This window comes from Galeopterus variegatus, unplaced genomic scaffold (genome assembly GCF_000696425.1).
Source record: "Galeopterus variegatus unplaced genomic scaffold, G_variegatus-3.0.2 Scaffold5317, whole genome shotgun sequence".
NCBI classification, from domain to species: domain Eukaryota; kingdom Metazoa; phylum Chordata; class Mammalia; order Dermoptera; family Cynocephalidae; genus Galeopterus; species Galeopterus variegatus.
This window is the reverse complement of record NW_007731428.1, coordinates 56488-81027: the sequence shown is the minus strand read 5'-3', so window position 1 is coordinate 81027 and position 24540 is coordinate 56488. Positions and strand designations below refer to the sequence as shown.

The 24540-nt window shown below is 33.8% G+C and overlaps 1 pseudogene; it reads left to right on the top strand.

The window, feature by feature from the left end:
* The first annotated feature begins 7600 nt into the window (after window positions 1-7600).
* On the top strand, window positions 7601-10124 carry LOC103604658 (annotated as a pseudogene).
* The last annotated feature ends 14416 nt before the right edge of the window (window positions 10125-24540 follow it).

The window sequence follows — 24540 nt, the reverse complement described above, 5'->3', positions numbered from 1 at the left end:
TGTCCGGCAACGGATCGCAACCCTCAGTGTTGCCCCCATACCGGACCGGGGACCAGCAACGGGATTGCAACCCTCGGCATTGCTCCCGTGCCTCGCTCAGCCAGTGAGCGGGAACCGGTCCGTATGTGGGATCCAAACCCTCGGGCGGGAGCGCCACAGCGCTTCCCAAGCGGCGCACTATCCAGTGCGCCACTGGACCGGCCCCTATGTTGTTTCTTATTCCACTTTCTTTCAGTTACTTAATACAAACTCCTAATTCTACTAATAGTTAACCCCCAAAACATACATCCTTCATTTAACAAAGCATATTGTTAATTGTTACCCCTGTTCTCTTCTTAGACAATGAATCACAGCACATTTCATTTTTATTTACTCCTTTACCAATTTATATTTGCCTTTATTTCCATTTATTTCATACTCTATCCAGAATATTAACTTTTGATTTGTAATGTCAGTGTTATGTTATATAGAACCATAAATTTACTATTTTGAAATAGTGGCTTTCTGCATGTCTGACTATGCATCAGGAACATTTTTCTTTCTAATGACCATTTCTCTCACATTTTTTAGCTAAAAGTGCCATGATTTTTTCTTCATTTTAAAAATTTATTTTCTCTTATCATGCAATACTAAGTGAACAGGTATTTTCCAGTTGTCCATCAACTACATCATCCCATCACCTTCTGGAAAACATTGTTCCTCCTAAGATGTCATGTGTCAGATTATTTCTTATTTGAGGCTGCATTTTTTATTGCTACTCTAAACTTTTCATCTTTTTTGTGTTGCTTCCCATTATCAATTTTATTTTGATTTGTTAGGTGTGGCTTTTTTCATTAAAATTCATCAGAATATAAATTTATTCCTATATTTTTGGTTTTGTTTTTGTATTAATTATGTTTAGAGATTTTAGTATTTCTAGCATGTATGGATTGATATCATTAGTTTTTTAAAATTCTTAATCATTTTATCTTTAAATATTGTTCTTTCCCATTTCTGTCTCTTATACATGTTAATCTACCACTCTGAATCATCTATTCTCTGATATTTCTTTTTGTTAATATGCTCTTCGGTTGTGTCTAAGATACTGTTATACCTGCCATTGAGTTCCTCCTTTTAATTATCAAATATTTTAGTCTACTATCCCTTTTTAGTTATTTAATAAAATTTTTTGATAAAATTATCAAACTTCTCTTTACCACTTATATGGAAGTGGAATGTATAATGTATATACATACATGTACACATTGGTGTATGGGTGTATGTGTATATATGTATATAAGTCCTTTGAATATGTATACATATGTATTTAATAAAGTGTATTGCCTCAGTAATCTTATATGAAGTCCCCATACTTAATTTTCTAGTCTAATTTTTACAAACAAAAGCCATGTATCACGTAATGTAAATGCCAAAGTTTAAGAAGTTTGGTGAAACATAAAAAAAAAGAGTTTATGCCTAAATAATCCCTTAAAATATTGATGTTAGGCCAATGAGACCTAGGTACAAATCTCTACTTTTAATATACTAATTGTATGACTTTGGCCAATTGCCTTTTTGACTCAAACTTTAAATATGGAAAATGGTGATAAAACTGCCTATAGAAGTATAGCAAAAATTATGAGATAATACATGCAAAAACTTTGCCCAGTGCCTGGTATATAATAGATCTCAGTTGATGGTCTTTATTAATATTCATAAATATCACCTCAGTGTGGTGTTACTTTCACCTAAGTTATTTTATTAATCTAAGATATCCCATCATCTTAGAGAATTTTTTAAAACACATGCCTTCAAGATAAACTGTTAATAATATTATATTCAAAGTATTTTCAGTAGAGGAAACTAAATTTTAGAGAAATAGATCATGATCTTTACTTTTGTGGAAATAAATTTACTATGTTCAGTGAAAGCTTAAGCCATTGGAAATGTAAGCTACAATACACAAACTTAGTCCCAACAAGATATACCAAGCTGACTGACTTATTTGCATTGACCCATTGCCCTTGTTTTGACTTTCCACTCTTTCATCAAAGTGGTAAACTGATTTCTGCTTAATACTATTTTTTTTTTAATATTAGGTGAAGTATATTAGAATAGAGGACCTAAAGAAAAGACAGAACTTCTGACAGAATTAAGAAAAAGTAATGATAAATTGTGAAGAAAAATGCATCAGACAGAAGGAATTGTCTTCCTAGAACAATTGATATGAGACAAGAAAGAGCTTTTAGATTAATATACAAATTAATTGCATAATCACAAAACTATCCACTACACCAATAAAATGATTATTATTATTTCATGCTTAGATTATCTGGATGTTGATATCGCATTTTTTTTTTCTTTTTAAGTCTTCAATTGTGAATGTTTAATATTTAAAGATATTATTGAAAAGAAAATTGTCTTTGGTCTGTTTTTTTCCAATATTCATTTATTTGTCCATGTGGCCATAACTATTGATGACTTTGTGAGATCAGGTGCCTTTTATGAGAAACCCAGATTAGCCAATGCTTATGTAACTTGAGTGGTTTGATCTTTTATTGAATCTGGTTTTAAAATATGAAGAGTGGTTACCTAGTATCACTCATCAGCTGTGTACTTAATTTAATATCATATTTCAATAATACTTATGAGGCAGAAACTTTTATTATATTTTTTCCAATTACATCTTTGTTTATTGCATCTAGCTGAACATGTTGAAATTATTAAAAATGAAGATTTGTATTTATCCTGTGTCTTCAATCATGTGTGAAGAATGTCACAGCAGAATGAACAAATTACTTAATTAAAATTGTTTTATGTAAACCACTTTTATGAATGACTTTTAATTTCTGAAAGTAATAAAAGTTGTATGTATTTGCAAAAATATTGCATACTAAATTAACTTATAATGGCCCTGTCACATCTTAGAACATTAGACATGTTTTACAAAGGTTTAATGGACTTGAGCTCATGACAGGTCACTAGTGGAGTCTACTTAAATTATCTTAGGAAACTTTTTTTTTTAACATTTCATATATATCAGCCCCCAAATGGGTACATTTCCTTATGATTAATTATGTATAGTGAATTCAACTAAATTAAATTGATTAAAAAAGGTTATATCTGCTCTCACTTAGCACATTTTATCTGTAAGTATAAAATTAATGTGTCACAAAATTCTGCACTTTTATTTTGTGGGGAAAAGATTATAGAAAAGCCTTCTCCATTCTCTACTCTCTCCCCCCATTTCTACAGAGTTTATGAATTGGCTATTTTTAGAGGTAGATGCATGGGAATTGAGCAATTAACTGTCAATGGGAAATGAGAATTCAAAGATATACTAGTGGCTATACAACTATCCAGAAAATACTGAATTATTTACTAAATATCAGTGTCTTATTTGGCAAGTTTTAATATGCAAGCAATACAGCAAATAATATATAGTCAAAGAATAAGTTGCTATCTGGAGGGTGTAATGGATTGAATTATGCCTCCCAAAATGCACTGAAGCTTGAATTGTGTCCCTTATGTTTCATGTATTAGAAACTTGGTCCCCACTGTGACTATTAAGAGAGCTCTGTAGTGTCAGTTTTAGCCTAACCTTTTGGAATTACATATAGAATTGTTAACCTTGAAAAAGACAAGAAACTTTCCTCAGGCTAAAGTCTTTGTAACACAGCAAAATTGATGGCTCAAGGACAGACAAGTTACTTGATTGACATAAAAAATACTGGGGAAATTGCTGTAGGGAAAAACAGTGTTGGCTAAGATCAAGCTTCTGTTCATGGATAGACTCAACTTTTTGCAAATTGCATTATGGAATGTCACTTTGTTTGTTTCACTGATGTTACCAGCCTCTATTGTTAAACTATACTTAGCCATAACCCCACCTATGCTCTTTTCCTGTAACTTCCTGATCCGGAGAATGAATGCAGGGGAGAACCCCAGTTCATGGTTAATTTCCTAAGGAAGGATTGCCTCTCTCTTGAGGGTTCCAGGAGATTAACCCCTTCAGGGTCTCTCACTGCCCTGAAGAAATGGGCTTTGAGTAATCATTTGTGAATTACTCAATCCCAACGGAAGAGAGGTGATAAATCTGTGTGAGGTAAAGCAAAAATTATGATAATTGAAATGTGGGGCCTTGAAGAAGTGATTAGATTATAGGACCATGTTGTAGTGAATAGATTAAAAATGGTAGTCATGGGCGTGGTTTGGAGGGCTTTAAAAGGGGAACACAAAGAATCTCTCTCTCTCTCTTTCTCTCTCTCTGCTCTCTCTGCTCCACCATTTTCACAATGTGATACCCTATAGTCACTGGAGTCACCTCCAAAGAAAGCGTTCACCAGATGTTTTCCCTGGACTTTGGACTTCCTTGCCTCTGAAACTGTAAGCAATAAATTTTGTTTTCTTTACAAAATACCAAGTTCCATGTATTTTATTATAAGCTACAGAAATGGACTAATACAGAGGGGTATTTTAGCTAAATTTTTAAATCATTAACCCTTCAGTGTTTATATACTTGTTAAATTAACTCATATTTGGGGTAGAATACCCATTATTCATGTGTCATAAATTTTCTGCTTTTACATAAAAAAGATCCCATTTATATCATGGTATTCTATTATATTGAGCCAAAATCGGTTTTACAACATTCTCAAAATAATGATTCCAGATAATTTTACCAATTCATTGGGTTTGGAATATGAAACATAATTTATCTAGGGCAATTTAAATTAGATCAACTACTTATTTTATCTACTTCAAAGGGGGAAACAAAGGTTTTACTAAATTTTACTCAATTAAGTACTGTAAAAATATTTTAAATGGAGATTGTGTATTAGTAAATATTACTACTCAGTATATCATAAGATATAACCTATTAATTATCAGGAGCTAGTGTAGGCTATAGAGGAGAGATATTTAAATTGCTGGTTCATTAATTAATTTCTTTACCTACCTCTCCCAGTGGAAAATTGTGTTGCCTCTAAAATAACATATGGAAGGTAAACCTTCCATTTGTTTCATTCAATGTAGATTTCCTTAAGTTCATTAAGGTAGAATTAGCAAACAATATTCAAGTTTTAAACGAGATTAAATTTATCAGACACAAATCCAGGCACTGTTTTACACAAACTAGGTAATGTATTTACTGTATGATAAGTAGTTAATTATGTCCTATGTTATTTATTAATACATTCCTGAATTCTCAACTCAGGAGGAATTGTGAAAATAATAAATTATTATGCCTTTAGAAAACATTACAGAATGGAATCCTTTAATATTTAATCATTTGAGTAAATGCATTTTCAACAGAAAGAGTTTACCTCTTTTTAAACAGTCCATACTTGTATTAGTCCGTTTAACAGAATACGTGAAACTGGGTAATTTATAAAGAAATGAAATTTATTTCTTATAGTTTGGAGGCTAGAAGTCCACAGGGCACATCTGGTAAAGTCCTTTTTCTTGGTGACTAGGCAGGGTGTCACCTGGCAAGAACAGGCTGGACAAGGGAGAGCTAAGCTACTCATAAGTTCTCCTTATAAAGCCATCATAACCAAGCCCATGACCACCCATTTAACTATGAATAGATAAATCCATTCATGAGGGTACAGCCCTCACAATCTAATAACTTCTTAAAGGCCCTATCTTTCAATTACCATAGTAGGATTTCCCACCCTCTTCACACTGTTACATTGCAGATTAAGTTTCCAGTACATGAATTTTTGGGGGACACATTTAACCCATAGAAAGACTTGAGCATTTCTACAATCTAAATTTATATGTTCTATAGTTATTCATATGATGAAGATTCCATAAGGTAGAAAATAGAAAAACAGGCTTCATACCACATGATTAAAAACTAATATGTGCTCTCCCACTGTCCTCAAGTTCATAAAACACATGATTCGTTTATGTGATGGTTAATTTCAGGTGTCAACTTGACAGGACTAAGGGATACCAAGATAGTTGCTAAAACATTATTTCTGAGTATGTCTATGAGGGTGTCTCTGGCATTTGAATCAGTGGCCTGAGCAAGGAAGATCTGCTCTCACGTAATGTGGGTGGGCATCATCCAGTTGGCCGAGGTCCTGGCTCAGGACTGAAAAGGCAAACTTGCTCTCACTATTCTCAAGCTGGGACACCTTTCTTCTCCTGTCCTCAGACATCAGGACTACAGGTATCCAGTCTCTAGATTGTAGGACATGTCCCCGTGGTCCTTCAGGTTCTCAAGCCTTTGGCTTTGGACAGAAAGTTATACCAGTGGCTTCCCTGGTTCTCTAGTTTGCAGATTGCCTATTATGGGACTTCTCAGCCTCCATAATCATTTGAGCTAATTCCTCTAAAAATTTTCTCTCCTCCATTTATCCATCTATCTATCCTGTTGGTCCTGTCAGAATATCGCCTTTTAATATAAATTTAAGTAATTTTTTAAAAAGATTGTACTTTTTAAAATGATCATTATCTAAGAGCTATAAAGTTAGTATTATTTAACTTTTAAGATACCTGAACTTGAAGATGCTTGTAAGATCATCTAGAAGTCCGACCAAAGGTCAGGGTAGAATTGATCTTTTTCCTTCCAAAACATAAACTGCCTTTAGACAAATAATTTATTTAAAACTTTCTTTCAATTTGAAATTTTATTGTTCTGCTCTCTTAAGATGCATCTTCATGTAACAAAGTGGTGGGAGCCTAGAGATTAAAAATAACTGAACAGTGCAAGAAAAAAACCTCTCAAAAATCTCTGGGATATTCCTTAGATTGAAATGTCAGCAAATGTTTTTCATCTAAGGCAAAAACAATAGAGCAAATAAGGCTCTTACTAGTCTAAACACATTTGATGTACCTAAGAAAAAAAAAGCCCTTGTTTATTCCTTAAAACCACAAACAATGCCTGCAAAGAAAGCCTGTTTTAAGCACTTGCACATAAATTATATTACTCCATCATCATAATCTAAATATGCCTAGAGTCAGCAGCAGAAAGATATATTTTTACGTCTCAGAAAAAGAAACAGGAAATTCAGAAATGAAAAAAAATTAATAATAAATAAATAAGCATTTTTTTTCGAAGTTTGGCATCCAAAAGCTCAGCTTACACTTTATTTTCTCTGACATCAAGATTTTTTCATCTGATTTTCCCTCAATTATAGAATAGACTGGAAGAGAAGTATAAAATAAAAAAGTGAATTGATTTTGTATGAGAAAATTCAGGCATCCAGGCCAACTGTAATTTATAATCCATCTCCTTTTTATTTCCCTTCTTTTTGCTCTCATTAATGGAATCTCCATCCTGTGATCCTCTATGTGGCATATGGAAGGAGATATGAAATGCCTTACATACTTCAGTCTCCTATATTAGCTTCTCACTCAAAGTAGCATTTACATCCGCTTAGGTCAGCATCAATTTTGTTTCTGAAATGATTTTCACATTGTGAATAGTTTTTTCCCCTATAACCATAGCCACATTGTACAGAAAGCAAATCAGGTTTATAAAGAAATCTGCCCCGGCCTGGAAGCACAGAGGATCCACTGCGGTCGCCTGGACCACCTTGTCCGTACCGCGCCTCGGCATCTGGGACAAGGCCGCCATCAATGAGTCACAAAGCATGGTCCCCAGATCAACATGATGGACTTGGAGCTGCCACTGCTGGGACTACTGTCTCAGCAGAACATGGATTTGATTGACATACTTTGGAGGCAAGATATAGATCTTGGGGTAAGTCAAGAAGTACTCGACTTCAGTCAGTGGCAGAAAGAGTATGAGATGTTGTCGGGCTGGATCACAGACCCTCTGCCCTGTCCTGTGCAAGTCCTTAGTCAGGTAAGTGAAAGAACAACCGAGTAGCCACTGACAAAGTGAACATGCTTTATTCTTCAGACGTGAGCTCTGCAGACCAGTGGTTCAGTGCTGCTGCCTTCCATACCAAAGTGTACACACAATAGCCACAAGGAGCCAAAGGGTACGGGGGCGCACATGTGCACTAACTCCTCTCTTACTTAACTTGTTTTCAAAGGATGTGCTGAATCATAACCAGACAGATATGAGGCAAGAGGGCCTGACTAAGCCAACTCCACTTTCCTCACTGATGGAAAAAAACAAAAAATAATTTTAAAAAGAAAGATAAAAACAACTCCAAAGGAGCAGGAGAAAGCCTTTTTCTCTCAGTTACAACTAGAGGAAGAGACAGGTGAATTCCTCCCAATTCAGCCAGCGCAACACATCCAGTCAGAAACCAGTGGATCAGCCAACTACTCCCAGGTTGCCCACATTCCCAAACTGGATGCTTTGTACTTCGATGACTGCATGCAGCTTTTGGCAGAGACATTCCCATTTGTACAAGACAATGAGGTTTCTTCAGCTCCATTTCAGTCACTTGTTCCTGATATTCCCAGACACATCTAGAGCCCAGTCTTTATTGCTCCTCATCAGGCTCAGTCACTTGAAACTTCCATTGTACAGGTGCCTGCTGCTGATTTAGATAATATGCAGCAGGACATTGAGTACGTTTGGGAGGAGCTATTATCCATTCCAGAATTACAGTGTTTTAATATTGAAAATGACAAGCTGGTTGAGACTACCATGGTTCCAAGTCCAGACATAAAACTAGCAGAAATTGACAACAATTATAATTTCTACTCATTGATCACTGAACTGGAAAAAGAAGTAGGTAACTGCAGTACACATTTTCTTAATGCTTTTAAGAATTCCTTCAGCAACATCTTCTCCACAGAAGACCACAACCAGTTAACAGTGAACTCATTAAATTCAGATGCCACAGTAAACACAGATTTTGATGATGAATTTTATTCTGCTTTCATAGCAGAACCCAGTATCTGTAACAGCATGCCCTTCTCTTCTACTTTAAGCCAGTCACTCTCTAAACTTCTAAATGGGCCCATTGATGTTTCTGATCTGTCACTTTGTAAAAGTTTCAACCAAAACCACTTGAAAGCACAGCAGAATTCAGTGATTTCTCTTCTACTTTAAGCCAGTCACTCTCTAAACTTCTAAATGGGCCCATTGATGTTTCTGATATGTCACTTTGTAAAAGTTTCAACCAAAACCACTTGAAAGCACAGCAGAATTCAGTGATGTTTTTTGTCTTTTTTTGTGTCCGGCAACGGATCACAACCCTCAGTGTCATGCCCGTACCGGACTGGGACCGGCAACGGGATCGCAATCCTCGGTGTTGCTCCCACACCTCACTCAGCCAGTGAGCGGGAGCCCGTCTGTATGTGGGATCCGAACCCTCAGCGGGAGCGCCGCCTTGCTCCCAAGTGGCGCACTGTAGCAGTGCGCCACCGGGCCGGCCCCAGAATTCAGTGATTTTTGACACCAGCATTTCAATGATCACAAGTCCCAGCATGGCATCACCAGAACACTCAGTGGAATATTCCATCTATGGAGACACACTGCTTGGCTTTAGTGATTCTGAAATGGAAGAACTAAATAGTGCCCCTAGAAGTGTCCAACAATGGTCCTAAAACACAGCCAATGCACTTTTCTAATGATACAGTGCAACCCTGTCACCACCTTGGGGGCACAGTGCTCCAGTGCCTGATGGCCAGTGAGAAAACACACCAAAGAAAGAATTACCTGTAAGTCCTGATCATCGAAAAATCCCATTCACAAAAGACAAACATTCAAGCCGCTTGGAGGCTCATCTCACAAGAGATGAGCTTAGGGCAAAAGCTTTCCAGGTCCCTTTCCCGGTAGAAAAAAATCATTAACTTCCCTGTTGATGAATTCAATGAAATGATGTCCAAGGAGCATTTCAACAAGGCTCAACTTGCACTAATTTGAGGCGTACATAGGATGGGTAAGAATAAAGTGACTGCTCAGAATTGCAGAGAAAGAAAACTGGAAAATATAGTAGAACTAGAGCAAGATTTAGATCATTTAAAAGATGAAAAAGAAAAATAGCTTAAAGAAAAAGGAGAAAATGACAAAAGCCTACATCTACTGAAAAAACACCTTATATCTCAAAGTCTTCAGCATGCTATGTGTTGAAGATGGAAAACCTTATTCTCCTAGCGAATACTCCCTGCAGCAAACAAGAGATGGCAATGTATTCCTTGTTCCCAAAAGTAAGAAGCCAGATGTTAAGAAAAACAAGATTTGGGAGGATTTGACTTTTTCTGAGCTAGTTGTTTTTATTTTATTTTATTTTATTTTTTTGTTAGTTATACTAAAAGCTCCTACTGTGATGTGAAATGCAGAAATATACCTCATAAGTAATTCTATGCAAAATTTTAGCCACAATTAGTATATACAATAATATGAAACTTTAAAAAGCATTAAAATATCAGTATGTTCAATCAGTAGTTTCACTTTAACTGTAAACTTAATTTTTTAGGACACTGGGTTAGTTTCTGCATAAGTGTAAATACTATAAAAACTTTTTTATTTATATTGCTCTTATCTCATTTGTTACATTCATAGATTTATATAATACATCTGACTTAAAGCAAATTGTTGCAAAACTAACCTTTATGTACTTTTTTTTTTTCTAAATACTGTATGAACAACAAAAAACGGCATTTTTTATGTTAAATTGTTTAGCTATGGCACAAAAACAATTTAAAGAGCTGGTACTAATAAAGAATTGTTATGACTGTTAAAAAAGAGAAATCTCTCCTTTTGTAACCACAAATATTACTATGATAAAATACTTTTATTCCATCACTAATATGAGCTTTACTCAAGTAACTGGAGTTACTCCTGTGAATGTTAGAGATGAAATATGAGTTGTGGAATGTGAAATTCAGTGAAATGTAAAATTCAGCTAAAAAAAAACCCCCACAAGCTTCTGCTAAAAATACAAGAAAGAAGAATGAAGTAAAAAGAGCTTATGGTTTATATATCACCTACTAATGAAATTTACCAAAGTTCCAATTCCTTCAAAAAGTTAGATCATTTTAACACAACACCTTATAACATAACCCAAGATATAATCCTCTCAAGAACTCTGTGCATATTAATTGAAAATAATATTCTTTAATTCTTCTAACAACTAGTTTCTTTTACAGTATCTGCAAATCTAGGCTCACACTCCAAATTCTAATCCTTGTCCTGACAAGAACTTTAATGCATTCAGCAAGTAACTTTAGCATTCAGTTCTCATTCCCCTGGTTATAAAGTGAGAATATTAAACCTTGCCTTCAGAGTTGTGTGGATTAATTATTTAATGTTTATAAAGTTTCTCCCAGCTCTAAAGTATAAAGTTGAGTGAAGTATTTCTTATACTGACAATAGAAGTTCTTATAAATGCAAATCATGGAGGAAGCATTATTATTTACATAATCAAAATGTAAAAAATCAGTATTAGAAATCAAGGCAAAGAGAAGATGATATAGTGCATGGCAAATATAATTATTTGGTAGGAGAGTTGAGTTTCCATGTTTTGCAGTTTTGCCTCCAGCTGTACTGAATAACACAAATTTAAAAGATAGGTCAAGACAGTCACATGGGAAAGATGAGTACTTCCATGAACCTAAAACTACTCAATGAAATCCACATGTATTAGTCCATTTTGTGTTGCTATAACAGAAATACCTGAGGCTGGGTAATTTATAAGGAGAAGAGGTTTATTTGGCTTATGATTCTGGGACAGCTGCATCTGGCGTGGACCTCAGGCTGCTTCTACTCATGGCAGAAAGTGGCAGGCAGCTGGCAGGTACAAGCAGATCACATGGCGACAGGAAGCAAGAGAGAGAGAGAAGGTGCCAGGGTCCTATAACAACCAGATCTCGTGGGAACTAATAGAGTGAGAACTCACTCATTAGTCCCCCCACCTAGGGAGAGCATTAATCCATCTGCCCCCATGACTCAGTCAGTTTCCAACACTGCCACATTGGGGATCAAATTTCCACATGAGTTTTGGAGGGGACAACACATCCAAACTCCATCATCACATTAAATCAATAGAGTCACGTAATATACCTTTACAATGGACAGCTATGCACATTGGTACCATAAAAGGAAGGCTAGGAGGAGAAGGCTTATCTGAATGGGGCTTTGAATACATTTCATGAGCCATCATCAGAGGCTAAGTTCATGGCTGCTGATGGTTCATTTGCTGGTCTAAAAAAACTAGTGGTAATCAATGGTAATATACATAGATATTTTGTTATACATATATGTGGGGTAAAATGTTGATTTTCAATAATTGTGTAGAATGTGTGGTGGTTAGATCAATATAGTTAGCCTTTTCAAGGGGGGCTACTGGTAATATTTTTGGTTGTTCATCTCTTCCCTTATTTTTGATTATTTATTTTAGTATGCCGAGAAAGGAGAAGAATAAAGATAATGAGGTGAATTTTAGATAAAACTTAACCCGGCTTTTTTTCTGATATTATATTCTTTCTGCCTTCTTGGCTTAATAAATCCATATTGCTTTTATGAAACAACGGTAACTGTGATGAGAAAGTGTTTTGTTTGTATGTTTTAATGTCCTCCAATAATTTTTAAAAATAAAATGGCAACTGCTTTATATCAGTCTTTTTTTATTTTTTCCCCTATTTTTTTTTCTTTTTGATACTCAAATGTTTGAAGGATAACTTTGACTCTTGCATATATGTGCTCAAGGATTGTGTTTCATAGTTCTTGTGTTACAAGTGGACAAGACAGTAATATACTGGGAGAACTGGCTGTCTGAATTCTGCATTGTTTGCATAAGTAGGGTGTAGTAGAGAAAAAGGACAGCATAATTCATTTATCATTTCACTAATTCAAATATTCTTTGAGAACATGACTTAGAAGTCCAATATTCAACTTTGTGTGATTGATTTTGAGTATCTTAGTCAATCAAAATAAACTAGCATTATGATGTTCTTTCTTATTACTACATAATATTAAAGTGACTTATTTAAAAAAATTAAGTAAAATTCAGATTTTCGTAGTTTACAAATCCCAAAATATATTTTGACAAATTTGAAAAACAGTATATTGAATTGACATAAGCACTTTGGATATGTCAAAGATTTGTTTGGTGAGTTGATAAAAATGTTAACTTTCCTCTTCAACCTTTTGATTGGTGAAATAGGATTATGTTATCACAATGAACTTGTGGAGACATAACTTTAAAAGTAATTCATAATATGAAACCTGTGGTGTTAATGTCACTGCTCTTTCAGAAATGATTGATAGAAAGGGCTTGTTTTAAAATACTAAGCTGTCCAGTTTGGGTTCATGACAAATAGTATCAACATGATTATATCCAGAATAAGAAAATAAAATACCTCTCAGATGCTTAAGGTTTGTGGTAAATAAAACACCAGGAACAATATCAACATTTTGTGTTCCTTAATGACTAAAATTTATTCAAGAAAAATCGATGAACAAGAATAATGGCGACTTTTTAGTCAAATTCGGTTTAAAGGCTTTTTATCAAACATCCAGCTTTGAGCAACAAATTATTCCCCAGTTGGTAACTTTATCAAATATTTTTCTCTGTATTTGGTCACTGCAACAAAAAGGCTCTACGGTGTCGATAAAACTGAAGAGCAATAAGCTATATAAACTAAGGGAAATATGGTATTGTATTGTTTCAAGAAATTCAAGTTTTGATTTCTTTTTCCCAGCTGACCACAGTCTCCAAAAATGCTTAATAAATCACAGATAATTTATATGAGTTAAAAATTTGGAATTTAATATTAACTGAGCCAGCACTTTTAATGCCCAGTTAACAATTTGAAGAACAATCTGCCTGTTTCATCTTTCTTTTATTGAGTTTAGTCCTATTATGTTTAAATTTTTTAGATATAAATGACACTAAAGTAATTAAAATCACCTGAAATCCCCCAAATATAATGTACTGCTTCCTTGATTAGGCCCTAACTAATATACAAGAGATCTTTGGTTAAGTGTCTGTTTAAATATTTTGTCACTTTTTATTGAGTTGTTTGTTTTTATAGTTGAGTTTTGAGAGTTCTTTATATACTTCAGATGCCACTTTTTAAATCCAGTTATGCTTTACAAAGATTTTCTTCCAGTCAGTATTTGTTTTTTTTCATTCTTCTAGCAGTGTCTTTCAAAGAGCAGATATTCTTAATTTCTATACTTTGAAATATGTTTTGTGCTTTCGGTGTCATATGTAAAAAAAACTTTCCATACTCCAAGATCACAGAGATTTCCATCTGTACAGGACATGTGCATCTGTGCACATCTTTTACCAGATTTATCTCTAAGTATTTTATAATTTTGATGCTACTGTAAATTGTACTTTTTAATAAAATATATTAGTTTTTATTCATAGTATAAAGAAATAGGTTTAGTTTTTGTATATTTCATTGAAGATAATGCCAGAAGACTACAGTTAGACAGGATATTAGAGTAAGAGAACTTAGCAATTTCACACGCAGACATCAATGTGCCAAAATTTATCCTGGATTGGAAAGCAGTAGGCATTTCAATACCCACTTATATATGTGGTCATGAGTTCTCATTCTGTGCAGAGCCAATATAATCAGTATGCCAGAAATAAGAACTGAAAAACAAGACTGGTCAAATGTAAAATGAAAGCAAAAATATTGATTGGAAGCTATAATGTAAAACATGAATGCATGTGGCCAGAATCTGAAAAGAAATGTGTAAAAATAGTTATTTCATTCAGGATCTGAACATATATAATATCATATTTTAAAGTGTCATGGATTATTATATAGTGGTTTTATAATAATGACAATAACAGTAATAATAATAATGTAAAGTTAGTTGTTTTACTAAATAATTTTACATGCTAGCACTGTTCACTTGTGAGGAAAGGCTTTGATTATGTCAGAAACGAGTAAATGTCACTTATGAAATAATAATCCTTCTGAGAAATGGGTTATTTTACGTAACTCTACTTTAATTGTATCAATACCATGTTTTCAGTATCAAAAAATAAAAAAGTTGGGTGTGGGGGGATTATTAACAACTAGTAACAGACATTCTTAAGCTCATTGAACATCCATGAATTCTTTTTCCTTACAAATTAACATTTCAATCTCAAATTTACTTAGAGCAATTGATAATTAGGTAAATTTTAGTACCTTTAAACCCTATTTCTGACCTTGATTTCCCCTTTTAACTTTTATATTCTTTTTACTATTTGAAAGTTCAGATATTTTTAAACCCACATAGATAAAAATCTCTAGTCACGACTTCGGAAATAAATATTCACAATTGTAAATATGCTGTACTTGCAAAATTAATGTATTAAAATAATTCCATTATTAAAATTTTTAACATTACACCATATTTTATATGAGAGAACATTTTTTAGTTATAATCTTAGTTCTAGCTAAGGAAAAATAACATGAAAATAACATTGACAATAGAAATATTAAATGATAAGTGTCTCACACCTATATAGATTTTAATGTCATTCTCTTCACATAATGTTTTTTTATTTTTGACATGTTTCTGTGTCAGTGTGAAATTAAAGATAAAGAGGGAGGACTTTTTTGTGCAAAAATAAAAGTGGAAAATATACTTAAAACATATACTATTATGTACAGAATTTTTAATATTCATTTTACCAGAATGATAGCAAAATGGAAAATAGTAAGAAGGGATATATGGGAAAATATTGAGAATTTTTACATTCAGCCAAGATAGAAGTGAAAGCTTATTTTTCACATTTATTATATTTTCAAGAATACTACACATATAATAATAAAAAAAGAAAAAAAAAAGAGGAATTTTAAGTACAGTGAAACATAGAGCCTTTTTTTTTTTTTCTTATTGCTAGCATGCTTGGAAGTTATAACCAAAAGAGCTCTTGACCTCATGAGCACCTCTATCTTTTATAAGAACAAAAATATCTCAAGAGGCACTGTGCTTCTTTTCCTACCCCTCGTTTCGAGTTTCATTAATTTAGATATACAGTAAATGTTCTTTTTCAGTGTTCTTGTTTTGTCAAGTCAAAAGAGACTGTAATAGCTGTGGGATAATGGAAAATGATGAAGGACTGGTGAAAGTGAAGTAAATCGGTTTCAGTATTGGCTTGTCAGTGGAGATGAATCAGGTTACAGCAGCCTTTTCTTTTAATATTTTTTCAAAAAAAATTATTCTCGAAGCAATTAACTTTCTTTCTCCACGTTACTAATGGAATCACAGCTAAAGAAATTCTAGAAACTAAGTCTATATTTTAAATGTTTTTAGTTAAATGCACTTGGCACTTATTTCAGTGAGAAAATCAAAATACTTGCAATCCCCCACTGCCAAACTGATAAAAATTTGGAAATATATTATTTAACAAGTGTATTAGTTTATGTAAAGACCTAGATAGATCACCAACCATGATTAACTTGATAGTTTAAGTAAAAGAAAATAGCAAGGAAAATAAGCCTCCAAAATGTTACTTTTAGGTTTAATTGGCTATATAATAGAAAGATCATTTTTATTTCCTTCAACTAGTTTTGCAATTCTGCCATCATTGTCTTTGGTTTGTGCTATGTAGCCCTAATCTAAGAAGGAGATATGAAATAAGTCTATCCTCTTATTAATGTGTGTTAAATCTATCAAAACTAACAGTGAGATTTTACTCAAATTAATCAACTATGAGGATATGGAGACATATATTTTTCAAAAAGAAGCAATTTGAAAAAAAAGTCATAAAACAGGGTTTTTAATTTTTTATAATATATTGACAAATTATAGTTGTGTATATTTAGGGGGTACAAAGTGGTGTTATGGTTTTTAAATAGAATGTGGAAAAATTAAATGAAGCTAATTAATAAATACATCACATCAAATATTTAACATGTTTTGTGATGGAAACATTGCAAGTTGTTGAAGTTTACAAGTTTACCATTGTAAAGTGATATCAAAATGTATAGAACTCAATTATTAGCTATGTTTACTATGCTGTACAATTGATCTCAAACAAAAAATCAAGCAATCCTCCTAGCTCATGCTTTATACCCTTGGATGACCATCTCCCTATTCTCCCCACACATCCCCCTCTGGTAACCACCATTCTACTCTCTGCTTCTAATGTTTCAATTGTTTGAGATTCCACAAAAAAGTGGGAACATGTGGTATTTGTCTTTCATGTTTGGCTCATTTCACACAGCATAATGTTCTCCAATTTCATTCATGCTGTCCCAAAGGACAGAATTGCTTCCTTTGTTAAGGCAGAATAATATTCTATTGTGTATATATAGTACATTTTCTTTATTCATTCATTCCTTGATGGAGAGGTAAGTTGATTCTGTTTCTTGGCTATTGAGAACAGCGCTGCAATTAACATGGGAGTGCAAGCATCTCTTTGACATACTGATTTCAAATCTTTCACATAAATACCCAGACGTGAGATTGCTGTATCAGGCTGTTATTCTATTTTGAGTTTTTTAAGGAATCTCCATACTGTTTTCCGTAAAGGTTGTACTACTTTACATTCCCAGTAACAGTGTACAAGGGTTTACCTGTCTCCACATCCTTGCCAATACTTGCTTTTTTCTTTTGTCTTTTCATAGCAGCCATCCTGTTTTTGAGTGATTTGTTCCCCAAAGATGCATGTTTTTTTGTATTTTTTTACTGGTTCACAATTTTACGTCCTTTTTAATCTGTCAAGAATTTTTAACTGTTTCTGAGGAGAGCAAGAAAACTGAAATGGGAGCTTTAATACTGAAATCAGGCTTTATGGGTCTTTTGAGTGGTAAAGATTTAACATGCAATGGTCTTTATTGAAAGACTAGCTATGTGAAGAATAAGAAAAGATTAATAATTAATCACACTGATAAAAATTTTGGCTTTACTTAAAAAGTCAAGTTCTGAAGATTCAATTAAATTGTCCCATGTTTTACCTCAGTATTTGAAATTTTCTAACTGCACAATGGTTCTGATCTTTTGACATCAAGAAAGTACTTTTCCTGGGAGCTGCTTTTAAAAGGTGCAAACCAACTTTTGTGAGGAGTGAAGAATATGACTAGTCGAGAAGGGTTTTCTGCCCAGGTGAAACTGTGCTAATTAGTAACACTTCCCCTATCTAATGTCACCATAACTACAACACACTGAAGCAGATTGAAACTGAACAACAACAACAAAATTATTGAATGAGAATGTGCTCACCATTCATTTTAACTCTATCGGACTTGGAGAATTGATTTATGGCAATTCTGAACAATTGCCCAATTTAAGAGAAATTATTTCAGATAGTGTTCACTGTAATTTTAAAGTTACTGTCTTTCCTAAGGGTTACTATATCATTGATAACTGAAATTTTTCTCAGTGCTGTTCAATTGCAAATAAACAATTTGAGCTTCACTTTATTATTTATAATTCAATGATGTCAAGAACAATGAAAAAGAAATTCATCTACTTGGCAGATTTCATAGAAACATGCATTTATAATATACTGATTTTTATACCTACACTGCATAATGGCAATATGTACTCAAAAATAACCTGTTTGGAAGACTATTGTATTATAATCTCAGTCCCCTGGAGAGTTATTTAATCAAAATAGCTTTGCTTAAGTGCACTACAAGAGGAGACATGAAAAAAATGTCAGAGGATCAAGGAGATACAAAGGACTAGGAATCGTAATACTAAAAGTAATTTAGTGCCTTGAGGCATGGTAATTTCTTTTCTTCCTAAACTTGATGTGGAAAAGTCTCAGACACGTCAAGAATATCAGAGTTACAGCTGAGATCTCAGTGAATGGCAAAATAAATTCTCATACCCATGAACAACTAAACACCTAGATTAAATGTGTTAAATAAAAATGGAAATGTAAGTTGCACTGCACTCCTCAATAATCAGTGTTAGTGAAACACTAATTGTTACTATGTGATTATAAGCAACCATTCCGAATTTTATTCTTCTGTCTTCTTAACTCTTCTTGTACACATACTTTAAGCGGGCTTTCCGGTAATTCAATGATCTAAATTCGAATGATGCTCATAACAAACAATGAGTTACACGAGGTAATGTCCTTATATAATAAATCAGGTTTTAAGGTATACACTCCTGCTGTGGAAATTTATGGTAATTACTCTATTAATGAGCAGCATGTGCTTAACCAACATGCCTAATTATCTTCAACTTCCATTATGGAGGTTAAAACAGTATCAGAGGCACAGAATGTTATAGAGAGTTTTCCTTCTATTTGTTCATTTTTGTGTGTAATTTGTCACCTTCTCCATTGTAAACAAATTCTGTCAATATTTCATTCCAAACTATCATTACAGGATCTGATTTTTCCTCTTTATTGGTCAATACCCTTGGCATTGTATAACTATTGATATTACCATATAAATCTTTTTCAACGTTTTTCATAACATTCCAGTTTATCATACATAGCTATAGACCTTTTTAAAATTTGTAATCCACCTCAGAGTAATCAAGGACAATGCTTTGTTGATCTTTTCTGTTTCTAGAATTATCTATAATTACTAAGCAATATATTACTACTGCTACCTCAGGCAACAGTTGGTAGTAGGTGGGTTATATATAAAACATAAATTATGAATACAAACTTGACCCTGTATTTCTGGCAGGGCTTAATCACTTGTTCTTTGTGAAATCACTTGACTGTATCTATCCCCATGTACTCTTTCTTCATTGCTCTGATTTAAAGAGCATCACATAGCTTGCATGCTAATCAGTGAGTAGCCGCTGCTTCAACCAAACATGATTCAAAACTCATCTCTGATGCGATGGTCCTACACCATGAAGAGTCATTTTAAAATAAAATTCACTTAGCATTGATCCCACTTCAGATATGTTTTCATATTGTATTGCTTTAAGGAAGACTTAACAATATAATTCAAAGTGATATCAAATGGTAGTGATAATGATATTAACAATGGAAAATATTTTTTGCACATTTACTAATTCTCAGACACGGTGCTAAGTGCTCAGTAGGAACTGTCTCATTTAATGCAGCAACATTGAAGCCAGGGGCAGCTATGTCAATTTTTGACAAGTCACATAGAACTGAGACCTAAATCATGTTTTAAAATACTAAACATTAAGCCTCTAGTGAGAAATTAGACCTGAGCTCATTCAATATTACTCTATCACAGAGGTCTTTCCTAACCACCCTATGTAAATACCATCTCTGCCATTATCACCTACTATATTCTTATGGTAGGCATAGGCCTATCTACCTGTGGCCAATGAAATGTGACTTCATTTGTTTATCATTTCTGATTGGGTGAGTTTAAGAACCAGTGTATGCTTTATTTAATCTCCTTTTCCTTGCCTTATTGACAACCAATTTTCCTGATGGTGGAGGCTCCAGCACCTCCTGGAGTGAAAAGACATAGATCAATACCCCTAGTCAATGTGATGATAACATTTTGTTATAAGACATTAAGATGTTGGGGATATTTTTTTAGAAAGCAAGGGCTTGATTATACATGGTTAATTCACTCATTCACTAATTCGAAAAACATATTTGAATATCTCCCCTGTACTAGGAACTGTTCTAAGCACTAGACACAAAAGTCTATGCTTTTTGAACCTTTTTTCAGGAATAAAAGACAAATAGTGAGAAAAAATTTTAAAAATTAACAAAAATACAAAAAAAAAAAAAAAAAACAGACAAATTAGTTTGTTAATGGTGATAAAGTGCTATGGGGGAAAACAATGAAATTGTCATAGCTAGTGGTAGAGGTTAAACTAACTGGTTGAGGAGTGAGTTCCTGATACAGTAATATTTGATTGAAGAACTGAAAAATAAAAGTAAGCCTAGGGTACAGTTATGTAGAAGAACATTTCCAGAAAGGGGGCCACCTTCTGTCATTATGGAAGAGTAAGGGGGTTGGCATAGCTGGAGCAGCATAACTGAGGAGAAGCGCAGTGGAGACAAAACCTAGAGGAAGAAGAGGATCTTGTGGGCTACTCATTTTCCTCTTAATGTAACTAATTAACTGTGAACAATGTGTGATTGATTAATGAGTGAAAGACCAAACTCCAGAATGACAAGATTCAAGTATTCCACTTTATTTCTCTGCAAATGGAAAGTAAAACTCAGAGTTGGACTCACCAGGTCCATATCAACTGGATGCAAGTGCTATTAACAAATATTTGCATAGGCTTGGTAGGTATATTCTAATGCTACTTTTCACTAGCTCAAAATCTAATAGAAGAAAATTGAAAAAAATGATATCTATAAAAAGGTGGTTCTCTAGTTATAAGTTAACCATTAATCATCAAAAACCATTGACTGATGCAAATGCAAAATATTTTATTTACAGGAACAGATTTTTTTTCCTCCAAATTGCTTCAGATGTTGTAGAAGAAAAGGGAGATTATTGATAATCATTGGCTACCAAACAATTCATGACTATTCTTAAAAGTAGCCAGTGGTGCTTGGAGATATTTTGTTTTATTATTCTTGGCTAAATAAATATCCTTGTTTTGGTTATCTAACATTGTGTAACAAATCATCCAAAATTTAATTTCTTATTTTCTCACAATCTATGAGTCAGCAATTTGGGCTGAACTCAACTGAGTATTTCTTCTTATTTATGAGCGTCCTCAGTTGGAATGGTTCCTGACTTTTCCATGTGTCCTTTCATCTTCTAAATGATACACTAGTCTTTTTTACATGATTGTAGATACATTTTGAGAAGCCACACAGAAGTTGTTGAAAGACAGTTTTTCATAAATCTCTGACATTTCTACATGGCTGGGCATTGATGGCTAATTTAAAAATGTTTGTATAATGAGATATTGCAAGATAGTAAAGATTCCCCCTCCAAAATTTTCTTACATTCCAGAGTGATAAATACAATGTCTCCCTGGGAGCAAAATTTGGGCAAGTTTTTATCTCTTTTTCATATAGCAACCCCTCCCTTATAATAAAAAGGGGGAGGGGAGAGTTTCCTCCCTTAGAGTTACAAAACTGGACACTGATTACCTGTGTGCTCAACATTTACCTGGGCCCACTCTGCATCACCCCCATGGGACTTCAATGACAGCATGAAGTTCAAGTTCAGCTCCTGCTATACCAGAAGTAGTAAACTGTCTAAATCCATTTGGTCTGGTTGTCTTCTTACAGATGTCATTTGTGAAAGTGTCACAAGCTAGTCCTAGTTGCTTAGGGATTGCTTAATAGCTTGATAGTTACAAGGCTTTCCAAAGATTCGACTGGAAAGTAAAATAATGTCACTTTTGCCACATTCTATTGGTCAAAGCATCTCCCAGGGCTATACCAGATTTAAGCAGTAAGGAAGTGGAGCCTACGTTTTGATGGCAGGAATGACAATGTCACACTGGACAGGGGTGTGGGTAATAGTAGAATTCTCCCTCTCTTCACCATATCTCAAAACCTCCCATTCATAACTTTCTGTATTTGGTTCTTTGTGTCATAAACTTATAATTACTTACACCTATAATTTATTCTCAAAATTCTCTTTTCAGCTCTGTCTGATCTACTATTAAGAAAGCTCATTGGTATTTTCCAGCTTTTTACTGAAGTATTCATAACATAAAAATGTGCATAAATCACAACAATACAGCTTGATGGAGATGAAGTTTCACAAACTACCAACAACCATGTAACTAGCTTCTAGATCGAGAAAAACAATATCACCATCATCCTGGAAACCATCCTTAGGCCTCCACCAATATCACTGCATACTCCCCCAAAATAAGCAACAGTTTTTATTGCTTTTGAACTTTAATATAAATGGAATCATAGGTCTGTACTCTTTGGTGCCTGTCTTCCTTTGCTTCACATTATGATTGTGAGGAACATCTATGATATGATTCAATCTACATTCTCTGAACATAATATTCTTACATTAGAAAACAATATCTAAAAGTAAAAACTTTCTAAAAAATGTTTTTAAAAAATTTAAAACACATTAATAAATAATATACATCAAATAAAAAGAAACTGTAGTTGTTGGAACTAGAAAAGATTTATAATTAAATAATTTAAAATGATTATACTTCAAGACTTGTGAGATGACAAATTATTATTATTTAGGAAATTAGAATACTTGCCTGTATATATGAAAGGAAAAATAGCAGAAAATTAAAGAGCTAAGCATCTAACTTGACACTGAGTAAACTATTAATAAAATAACCCTTCAAAAACTACAGATAAGAAATAATTTTAAAATAAGGTTGAAATAAACAAAATGTACACACAGACATATAACCATGAAAATTGTCAAAGAAAAGTTTACTTTTGCTCTTAAAATATGCATACGTTTAAAAAATATCTAGCAAAAATAATGAAAAAAATCGATCACAAAAATGTCCCAGATTCTGCACTTTTCTTTCCTGTATCCGTGCCTTTGACAACATGATATTGCATCTCTTTTCAAAAGAGTTGGATTTATTTCCTAAATCCTTGAATTCATGCTGGCTTTTTGACTTGTAGTTAAAACAATTAACAATATTCCATTTCCAAACTAGACCTCAAGAAGCCTTGAATGCTTGTGTTCTTCTTTTTCTTGTTTCTCTGATGTTACTTTGAGAACAAACCCATCCTAGACTGCTGAAGAATGAAAGACTAAGTGAAGGAAAGGTAAGGCATCTTATTTGAGGCCCTAGACATATGAGAGAGTCCAGCCAAGACAAACAAAGCCACCTAGCTGCCTGCTGCTCATCACAGTTGTACACAATGATATCACTAGATCCGCTGAGACCAGATGATCCCCTAGCCAGCCCAGACACATGTGAACTTAATAAAGCGTATTGTTTTAAGTATTAAAGTTTGTGGTTGTTGGTTACACATTATTGTAGCAATAGATAACTGATACAGAGTCCATTACATTAGCATATTATAAATATATATGTATATCTCCAAAGAATATATTTAATAAGTAAAATAATAGCTCTTCTTAATTTTAATAATTATGTTGGTTTCACTACATCAAATAAGAATTATAAAAATACATGAAACTAATTAATAAAAATGTTTATTTTAAAAACAACCATACAATCATATTAAACTCACCAACTTGTTAAATTGTAAAATGTGTTGTGATGCTTGTAGTTAACAATCAGTTAAGAACTTCTATTGCAGTTTTACTCAAAATAGAAAGTACTGAGCAGTAGTGAAGCCACTACTTTTGAAATTCACTGCTGGGATATATAATTGTTATATATGTGAAATATTTAATATATAAAGTAGCTAAAAGTAGTTTAGAAAATGGCATCTCTGTATTCGTGTCCAAACATACATCTGCAGACCCAAATAGTCAAGGTCTCAAGAAACTAAATTCTTCACTGTGCTTATCCTCAAAATAAAAATGTAATGCTTGCATTAAAAATCTAACTGACAACATTTATGAGTAAAATTTATAAATAACTCAAAAGGTGATCAAACAGTCAAGCAGAGTGTTTACTGGTAATAAAATATAAACAAAAGATGGGCCGGCCCGGTGGCGCACTGCGCTAGTGCGCCGCTTGGGAAGCGCGGAGGCGCTCCCGCCGAGGGTTCGGATCCCACATACAGACCGGTTCCCGCTCACTGGCTGAGCGAGGTGCGGGGGCAACACCGAGAGTTGCGATCCCGTGGCCGGTCCCGGTCCGGTACGGGGGCAACACTGAGGGGTGCAATCCTTTGCCGGGCACGGAAAAAAAAAAAAAAAAAAAAAAAAAAAAAA